Source organism: Etheostoma spectabile, unplaced genomic scaffold (assembly GCF_008692095.1).
Source record: "Etheostoma spectabile isolate EspeVRDwgs_2016 unplaced genomic scaffold, UIUC_Espe_1.0 scaffold00002862, whole genome shotgun sequence".
Taxonomy (NCBI): Eukaryota; Metazoa; Chordata; class Actinopteri; order Perciformes; family Percidae; genus Etheostoma; species Etheostoma spectabile.
This window is the reverse complement of record NW_022602959.1, coordinates 130,211-140,156: the sequence shown is the minus strand read 5'-3', so window position 1 is coordinate 140,156 and position 9,946 is coordinate 130,211. Positions and strand designations below refer to the sequence as shown.

The 9,946-nt window shown below is 40.5% G+C and overlaps 4 non-coding genes across 4 annotated transcripts; 3 read left to right on the top strand and 1 right to left on the bottom strand.

Moving 5' to 3' along the window:
• The first annotated feature begins 1,858 nt into the window (after positions 1-1,858).
• On the top strand, positions 1,859-1,931 carry trnam-cau (transfer RNA methionine (anticodon CAU)). Its single transcript has one exon. It is a non-coding gene; the product is annotated as a tRNA-Met (tRNA).
• Positions 1,932-2,773: 842 nt separating this feature from the next.
• On the top strand, positions 2,774-2,845 carry trnaa-ugc (transfer RNA alanine (anticodon UGC)). The gene has a single exon. It is a non-coding gene; the product is annotated as a tRNA-Ala (tRNA).
• Positions 2,846-6,153: 3,308 nt separating this feature from the next.
• trnag-ucc (transfer RNA glycine (anticodon UCC)) lies at positions 6,154-6,225 on the top strand. Its single transcript has one exon. It is a non-coding gene; the product is annotated as a tRNA-Gly (tRNA).
• A 356-nt stretch (positions 6,226-6,581) lies between these two features.
• Positions 6,582-6,668, bottom strand: trnal-aag (transfer RNA leucine (anticodon AAG)). The gene is given in 2 exon segments: positions 6,582-6,616; positions 6,631-6,668. It is a non-coding gene; the product is annotated as a tRNA-Leu (tRNA).
• Between the last annotated feature and the right edge of the window lie 3,278 nt (positions 6,669-9,946).

The following is a 9,946-nucleotide window of genomic DNA, read 5'->3' as shown; positions in this document are numbered from 1 at the left end:
TGAAACGCTTTGTGGCATGTCTGGAGGAAGTGAAAACCTTCCTGGGCAGCAAAGGGCTCACATTTCCTGAGCTAGAACAGCCAGTGTGGCTCGAAAAGCTTCACTTCTTGGTAGACATGACATCGCACCTGAACACAGCTCTTCAGGGTAAAGGACGCACAGCCCGGCACATGTTGGAGGAGGTTTTGGCATTCGAGCGCAAGTTGACGGTGCTTGCCAGACCAACTTGTGTTTGAAACCTGGAATGCAATCCCCGACATTTATGTCAACATGAAAAAGTATGCACTTGGAGTCCTGTCGATCTTTGGATCCACATATGTATGCGAGCAGGTGTTCTCCAACATGAACTTTATTAAAAACAAACACCGCCCACGCCTCACAGATGACAGCTTACAGTCCTGTGTGAAGATGAAGGTGACCGCGTACAGCCCCGATGTGCAGACGCTGAGCGCTGAGGTTCAGGAGGAGAAATCACATTGACCAAGTATGATCAGTATTTTAATTGCCTATTATTTTGCAAATATTCACATTTTTTCATTGTTCAGTGAAATAGACATTTTATTATTCAGGTTGACGGCTGACTGCACGGCGCCGGTAAAAGGATGACGGCACGCAGAGAGAGGACGGCATTTTTGTTTACTGCCAGTGGATAATTTAAGTTCGGTGTTTTGTTTCATTACTACAAGGACTCAAATAGACATTGAGTGTTTTATTTAACGTTCAACACAACGTCTTTTTTTTGGAGTTAAAAATGTTTTGTTGTATGCAGAAATTCATTTTCCCTGCAGTTGTTCATTGATTTCATAATTGTAACACAGTATAGTTTGTTTATACATAGCACAAAGGCAAAAAAAAGTTATATACAGTGTTATTTAATTTAAAATTTCAAAAGGGTTTTGTGGCTCCCAGTGCTTTCTTTTCTGTGTGAAACGTGTCCAAATGGCTCTTTGAGTGGTAAAGGTTGCCGACCCCTGCCCTAGACCAACGAGCCACGTAAAACCACTTTCAGCAATTAGCAATTACCAATTTTCCATCAAGTACGTGTGACCAGTCAGTGACTAGAAAGGCAATTGTTAAGTAGTTTGTTTGGCATGTAGTGTTTTTATGGCTCCACTGCCAGATTGAGCTTTCTGATTATATTGGACGAAAGACTACTTTTGAAGCAAAACATTTTACCAACATTGGAACTTGAATTTTGGGAAAAAGGAAATGCAGCTTGGATTTGTCACTGACTTGAAAGACTATGGTCAGGTAGATTGTCATGGGGTCTTTTCACGTCTCCACTGAATGAGTCAGTTTCCTGATCTCATTTGATACAAAATATTTTTACCAAAACACAGACTTGATTTTGTCAGTAAAAAGTGATAGTAAAATCGTGATGAATTTGCCACGCCAATGACACTCTTTTCCATCACACTCAATAAATAAACCAGATTATTTAATCCATGCAAAGTGGTCTCATCAGCGACCTATTGGACCCAACGCGAGAGTCATACCCACAGACAAACAAGCCATGAAACACAGAGTTGTAGCAATTTCCCATCAAGGAAATTCAGCTACAATCTGTTAGGGTCTTAAGTATTTGCCTGTATAACATCCAGGGACATGTATCAGCAGAGGATGGTTTTGATCCATCAACCTCTGGGTTATGAGCCAAGCATGCCTCCGCTGCGCCACTCTGCTCTGCTGTCTATAATCAGGGGAAGGAAAATTCTGGGATTTACATTTTGAGGGACAGTGGCAACCAATCAAGTTTGGCAAAGTATGTGGAGTACATAGGTCTCCACATACATTGTTTTTATTAAGATTGAAGACCAAATTTTACGAAATTTTCCCAACCATCGAGAGTGCTTTCGTAGCCTCGTTGGCGCAGTAGGCAGCGCGTCAGTCTCATAATCTGAAGGTCGTGAGTTCAACCCTCACACGGGGCAGGTGTTTTAAAAACAAAAAAACACAACTGATACTGGAAATGCAGCGACTTTCAGGTGGTTGAATACTGGCACAAGCACATGAATGGAAGTTGTGATTCTGTGGTTATTTCTGAGATTGAGACAAGGAAAGGCATTCTTTAAGAGGGTGGGGTGGCGTCTGCCTCAACTGGTTGGGGATAGAGAGAAAGAGACAGACAGACAGAGAGAAGAGACATGGAGAATTGTAGCAGAGGGTGTCGAGCAGGGACATGGAGGCAGCAGGTGACTCCGACCACCGATCTAAACTCCTTAACAGTAGGAGTAGGGCAGGTCACCACTACATCGTAGTGATTTGTGATTATGCAACACGTTACCCAGAAGCTTTCTCCCTCAGAAACACCAAGGCTAGACAAGTGGCCAATAGTTTACTTCAACATTTTTCCCGGGTAGGGGTCCCCACAGAAATCTTAACCGATCAGAAAACTAACTGAACATTGAAGGAGGTAGACTCCCTGTTAGGGATCCGGGGCATTAAAACAACACCCTACATAGCTTGTGGCTTCATAAACAATATTGTGTTATCTCATAGCTACTGGAAGCCACCCGTCTCCACCAGTGCATTTCTCAATGCCCAGATGTGTTACAAGATTTGCAGTGAGTGTTGTGTTGTCCAGCAGAAAGGCAACAGATGTGTTACTTTTCGACTAGATTTACACCATAGCAGTGCAAGCATTTTGCCAAGGCTCACTTTCCAGCCACCGCCATGTTTTGAAACCATACACAACATAAATATTACATATTTCACCCAGGTGTCTTCTCTTATTCAATGATCTCACAAAAAGTTTAAAAGCCAAAAACATGCAGGGGATGTAGCTCAGTGGTAGAGCGCATGCTTTGCATGTATGAGGCCCTGGGTTCAATCCCCGGCATCTCCAACAAGTGTCCAGTCTGTGAAAGAGCTGCAAAAAGCTCTTATTCTGAAAGAGAAAAGTATTAAAAGGCAATCTCCTTGTGTTCATGGTAATTAATGCAAAAATCAGTCTCAATGACCAAGATTTGCAGTGAGCAGTGCATTGTCTAGTGATGGTATAGTGGTGAGCAAAGCTGCCTTTCAAGTAGTTAACCTTGGTTTGATTCCCAGCCATCGCACTTGTTTTCATTGTGTGGTTACTTGCTTTATTTGTCAAGATTAGCCAGAAAGGTTACTTGCCCCTCTGATTTGATAAAATATTAGATCTCTTATATGGTACAAATAAGGGACTTTATCAATCAATCAAGCTGCCTCCACGAGGATCCACAGACACAGGGAGCGCACTACGGTTTGCACTTTGCCCGTGTCTGGTTACTACTACTAACCAATTGAAAAGTTTATCAACAGAGCAGAAAGCAGCAGAAAGGCAACAGGTGTGTTACTTTTCAACTATGATTTATATCGTAGCAGTGCAAGTATTTTGACCAGGTTTGATTTCCAGCCACTGCAGTTGCATTTACAGGTTTTGAAGCCATATACAACAATAACATTACATGTTTTACCCAGGTTTCTTCTTTTATTCCGTAATATTTCAATTTCTTCGCGGTGAGTCATCCCAAAAGGATTAATAAAGATAAGTCTTAGTCTATCTTGGAAAAAAGTAAAAAAAATCTGAAAATCTTCCGGGGATGTAGTTCAGTGGTAGAGCGCATTTGTCACAAACTAAGCGGTGTCCCTTTTATACCTCAGACTATCAGATAGCACTACAAGCACTTTAAACGTAGTTTATTTATTGTATTACGCTCCCGTTTTTATGGGTGTTACAGCAGGTATTAGCACTGTAGTTTGCATATTCGTGGATGAAATATAATTGACATCACAAGTACAAAATGTTTCAATGTTGATTCACAAACAATTGAAATATTAATCATATTCACATATTAATCGTACCTTATTCCGCTCTCCGAGGGCGCTAATCAACGAGTTTCCCTCCATTAACTTGCATGCTCTCTAGCTTGACACATTCTCACAGTTGGAGCTCTTAGAAATACCATGTGCGAACAACAAGAATAATAAAGTAAATCACAATGCGAACCTTTTCTTTACAAAATTCAAACGGATGAATGATTAATAACTTACAAGTTTTTACCGCTCTGACGATGCGTGAGCAACACATTGTAAAGAGAGTATGACCGGAAGTGTAGCGTCAAACAAAATACAAGAAGAAGAAAATGGCGCTTTTCAAAATAAAAGCAGAACCGACCACAAATAACACTAGAACTGCAATGTATTGTTAACATAAAAAATATAATACTGTGTAGGAGAATAGAATTGCAATTTATCAGAGACATTTACAGATCTTACCCTTTGATCTTAAAGTACCTGGTAGGGATGAGCGAGTACAGCATTATCTGTATCTGTATTTGTACTCGGACTGGGGCCTAACCCGGAAGTGGACAGGGTTTAACCCGGAAGTGGGTTGGGTTGTCTGGAAATCGGCGGGGCTTTAACCAGTATGTTATTTTAAGCATGCAATAGATACGGGTTGAACACAAATTGTTGTATTTATTGCTGATTAGAAAAGTATTTCCATGACAACACACTTTTTGTGTGTAGGGGAGGGGTACTGTGACTAGCCTATCACAGAATAGTGTAGGGGAGGGGTGCTGTGACTAGCCTATCACAGAACGCAGACACAGTCAGCTACACGTCAGTCAGATTTTTTAACAATCCGAGCACAGATATGGACTCGTATTACTCGTATTATTCTTGTATTTGGCAAAAGTGCTTTATCCGTACCGGATACTCGTTTCTGCCGAGTATCCGGCTCATCTCTAGTGTCTAACAACTCTGTGCACTTTACCCATGTCCTGCTTTACTCAGCAGTTGAAAAGGATTGTGCAAATTTGTATAGCACAGTGTTGTGGGATGTCGTGACCTCCTTGCATTTATGTTAATTAATGCAAAAACCAGTCTCAATTTCCAGATGGGTTGCCAGATTTGCAGTGAATATCACATTGTCTAGTGATGGTGGCGTAGTAGTGAGCATAGCTACCTTCCAAGCAGTTGGTTTATCACCACTTTTTGAATCGTCGTGGTCGAGTGTTTAAGGCACTGGACTAGAAATCCATTGGGGTCTCCCCACGAAGGTCCAAATCCCGCCGACAATGAAAGGCATCCTTAACGTTGGTAGCAAACCAATGACACATCACATTATAAAAAATCTCAGTTGTGCCTTCGTGAACAATATTGTATTATCCCATAGGTACTGAAAGCCTGATTTAGGGTCTTAGCCTTCCCATTTAGGGTCAGGTGTTCTCCTCCCATGCTGAACACAGCCTGAGCCAAGGCCCGCTTTCCCCTCATAAGTCACCCAAGTGGGCGCTGTAGATCACTGCCTGATAAAGCCAACAGAACCACATTATCTGCGAAGACCATAAAAGGAATTCTAAGGTGCCCAGACTTGACACACTGCTGCGCCTTGAGATGTGTTGGTCATGTCCAGGAGTTGTGCTCTTTCCATCGCTTGACAATATTCCCTTTTAGGATCAAGAGTTCTTCTCCCACGCTGAACACAGGCTGAGCCAAGGGCCACTTTCCCCTCATGAGTAGTCCAATGCGTTCTCCGGGACTTCCTTGAGTCCTTGTAGTATTGTGACAGGCGGAGATACTGTCCATTATACTAACGAGGAATGGCCAAGTTTAAAATTTGGCACATCATTCGATAGATGGCGCTATTCCAGCATTTAGGCCACATCCACTTTTGTACTTTATAGTACAAACCTTAAAGTAAATGGTTGTTTTTTTCAATTCTTCTGGTCACACTTGGCACTATTCCACAACTTTTGTCTGTAGTTCTCTATTTTGTCAGGGCTTAACTCTGTCTACCGCAACTCTTTTTTTTGTTTCTTGTTATGTCCCGGCAAGAAATATTTTTCTTTTGGGTCGTCTGTCCATCTCTACATCAGAATCAGAAATACTTTATTGATCCCCTAAAGGAAACTTTGGAAAAAACAGATCCTTCGAGCCAGATTTGAACCAGCGACCTAAGGATTTCAGCTTTATGCGTCTACAGTCTTCCGCTCTACCAACTGAGCTATCGAAGGGAGCTAGCACATACTCAAGCACTTCCCATTCTTGTGAATGTGGAAACACAGGACCCCCTGGAGGGAATTTCTGACTCATCAGGGGCTGTAGCTCAGTGATAGAGCACACTTTCAGTCTCAATGCCCAGATGTATTACAAGATTTGAAGGGAACAATGCATTGCCCAGTGATGGTGGTATAGTGGTGAGCATAGCTGCCTTCCAAGCAGTTGACCTGGGTTCGATTCCCAGCCATCGCAGTAGCTTTCTTTGAGTTGTGTTAATTGCTTTTTTTTTACAAGAAGTCAACAGAAAGGTTACTTGCCCAACCTGGTTTGATAAAATCTCTTTGAGCTGCATTATTATGGACAAAATGATAACGACAATTACTTTGATCAATATGGAGATCACGATTAATTATCACAATCATTTGTTGATTTTCTACTCCAAAGTGCTGCAAAGAAAGGTTTCACCAATCGTTGAACCTCAGGTTAACAAGGAACAATCTCAGCAAGGTGATTAACGGATGATTCTAGTTACTTCACCCAGTTCAGGCCAAATGACACAGCTGTAAGACATCACATTGGTTGCCTTCCAGCTATGTAATATATGCAAATGGCAGTGGTGGGATTTGAACCCACGCCTCTGGAGAGTGGAGAGTGGAGCCTTAATCCAGCGCCTTAGACCACTCGGCCACACTACCAGCAAGTCCTGAAAGACACAGGGACTGTAACTAACGGTATTCTTGTTAATGTTATGGAAAAAAAAACTTTGCAAGTAAAAAGCCAATACTTTATTAAAAACTACTAATACTTTATTTTAAAAAATTATCACACTTTGTCATTTTTCTCGGGCATTGTTGATTTTAGAACATTGTAACCAGCATTAAGTGAGTAGGTTTGGGTCTGTGTGAATATGGGCTGAGCATTTACCTGGGCTGAATTTGTGAACATCTTCTTTTGCATATTCACTGTAAAGAGCCATTACTCCTCCAACTGCCAACTATTGTTCTAGAGACAATAGGATTTACAGTTTTAGATTGCAAGGTAACTGTCAAAGACCAAAGACTTCACTGAAATACCTCAGGTGATCAAAACAGTTTACCAAAATTCGCAGCATATAAAACCACTCTTTAAAATATAATAATAATAATAATAATAATAATAATTTATTTGACAGGGACAGTGTACATTAATCAACATTGCTGTAAATGCACCAGAATTAGCCAAAAGGCTATTTTTCATCCGTTGTCCCTGGACAGATCTTAAAATTGTCTCCCTAAAAAACAACAACAATAAGAAAATTACAGTCAACAATACAAATAAAAAAGTAGTAAAACAGATAAAACTCTTTACAACACGTTGATAAATACAGTCTACAAATGTAATACAGACATTAGGGAAAATAAAAAAAAATAAAAAAGATACTACACAATAGAGACACAAGTTGCAGCACGGTTGGGTAGAGTGAAAATACATTTTCTTATTAATGGCGACATGTCTGATGTGTTATGAACCAGCTTTTTAGATGTTTTTTGAACAGAGTGTAAGTGGTGAGGTCTCTGATGTTCTGAGGGACAGAGTTCCACTCCCGTGCTGCTGTGACTGAAAAGGCACTCTGACTAAATGCACTTCTCCGCAGAGGAACAACACAGTCTCCTCGGGCCGACCCTCGTGTTACTCTCTGTGTCGTGTTCCTAATGGTCACAAACTGACTGAGTGGAGGAGATGACAGACCATGGATGATTTTGTATAACAGACAGAGGTTTGAATACTTAATGACATTTTCCCAACTTAAAAGTTTATGCTTTTGTAAAATGGCACAATGGTGATATCTTAATGGTTTTTTATCCAGAATTTTGATTGTCTGTTTGTAAAGTGACTCTAAGGATTTTAGTGTTGTTTTGTTTGCCTGTGACCAGGTTGTTAGACAGTAAGTGATGTGAGACAGAACCATACTATACATAAACATTTTCGCTGCCTGAAGTAAGTAAGTAAGTAAGTAAAATTTATTTGTATAGCACTTTTCTCAGATAAAGATCACAAAGTGCTTCACAACAAAAGGAAGCATTAACAACTCTCATAAATACAATGCATTACAAAAAACAAAAGAATAACACGTACACATAAGACCAGCCTAACCACCCTACAATCTAGTTAAAAGCCTCTTTAAAAAGCAGAGTTTTCAACTGAGTTTTAAAATTTTCCACACAATCTAAGCAGCGCATGGAAGGAGGCAAAGCGTTCCACAACCTCGGTGCAACAACCTGAAAAGAACGGTCCCCCCTAGTTTTAAAATGTGTAAGGGGGGCAACTAATAGTCTCTGACCTGTTGATCTCAGACTGCGTGAGGATGTACGCAGCTGTATCAGGTCTGAGATGTATGGGGGGGCCTGTCCTTGTAGGGCTCTAAAAGTTAAGACCAAAATTTTGAAGTGCATTCTAAAAATCACTGGTAACCAATGAAGTGAAGCTAAAACTGGAGTAATATGTGCCCTCTTACTCGTGTGGGTTAAAAGCCTAGCAGCAGAATTTTGGACGCTCTGGAGACGACAAAGATCCTTCTTATTAAGGCAAATAAAAAGACTGTTACAATAGTCTAAGCGAGACGAGATAAAAGCATGAATAATCATCTCCAACTCGGCTTTTGACACCACGGCTCTTATCTTTGAAATGTTCCTTAATTGAAAGAAACAGTTTTTAATAAGTTGTTTCGAGTGTTTCTCCAGAGACATGGCCGCATCGAAAACAACACCTAAGCTCCTGAGGCTGGGCTGAACAGACGAGCCTAAGTCACCAATGTGTTTCTTAATCTGAGGGATGCTCTGCTCCGGAGCAATGATTAAAGTTTCAGTCTTGGCTGAGTTCAACATTAAAAAGTTGTCATTTAGCCACTGCTTGATCCTACTCAGACAATTCATTAAAGATGACAGTTTAAATAACTCAGTAGGCTTAAAGGAACAGTATAACTGAATGTCATCTGCATACAAGTGATAAGAAACATCCTGAAACTGGCTTATTATCTGTCCTAGAGGGAATATATACAGAAGGAAAAGAATTGGTCCCAGGACAGAACCTTGAGGAACACCACTCGATAAACCTGCAGTATCTGACATGTTCTGATTGATATAGACACTAAAACTCCTACCAGTAAGGTAGGATGAAAACCATTTCAAAGCTGATCCAGATATCCCTAATAGAGCCTGAAGTTTATTAAGCATAATATTGTGATCAATAGTGTCAAAGGCAGATGTAAGGTCCAACAAAACTAACACTGTATGCTTCCCAGAATCAGCAGACATCAAAATATCGCTTGAAACTTTCACCAGTGCAGTTTCCGTAGAATGTTTTTTACGGAAACCTGATTGATATTTATCAAAAATATCATTTATCTCTAAGAAAGAAGTAAGCTGCTCTGCTACCACTTTCTCTAGAATCTTTGCCATGAATGGGAGTTTAGATATAGGTCTATAATTCGAGGGTTGCAATGGGTCTAAACTAGGCTTTTTAAGAACAGGTTCGACAATAGCATGTTTGAAAAAGTCAGGAACCACCCCAGTTAAAAGAGAAGTATTAATCATTTCTACAACACACGGGCCAATACTATCAAAAACCTGCTTGAACAGCATAGTCGGGAGAACATCACTCTGGCCATAAGAGGGCTTCAGCTTATCTAGTAGAGTGGTAACATCGAATAATGACACAAGTTTAAAAGAGAAACACGGATAGGAAAGAGCCAATGTACAGGCCTTGTACTCAGGGGGTGGTGAAATGCTAGCTCTGATATCCTTAATTTTTCCAACAAAGAAGTTAAGGAATACATTACTATTCAACAGAGAGAGCACCGCAATTTGAGAAACAGATGGAGAAACGATAGAGTTAATAGAATCAAATAAGAATTTGGGGTTTTTCTTGTTAGATGATATTAGCTGAGAGAAGTAGTTAGTTCTAGCATTCTTCAGGAGTTCATTTAGAGAAGCAG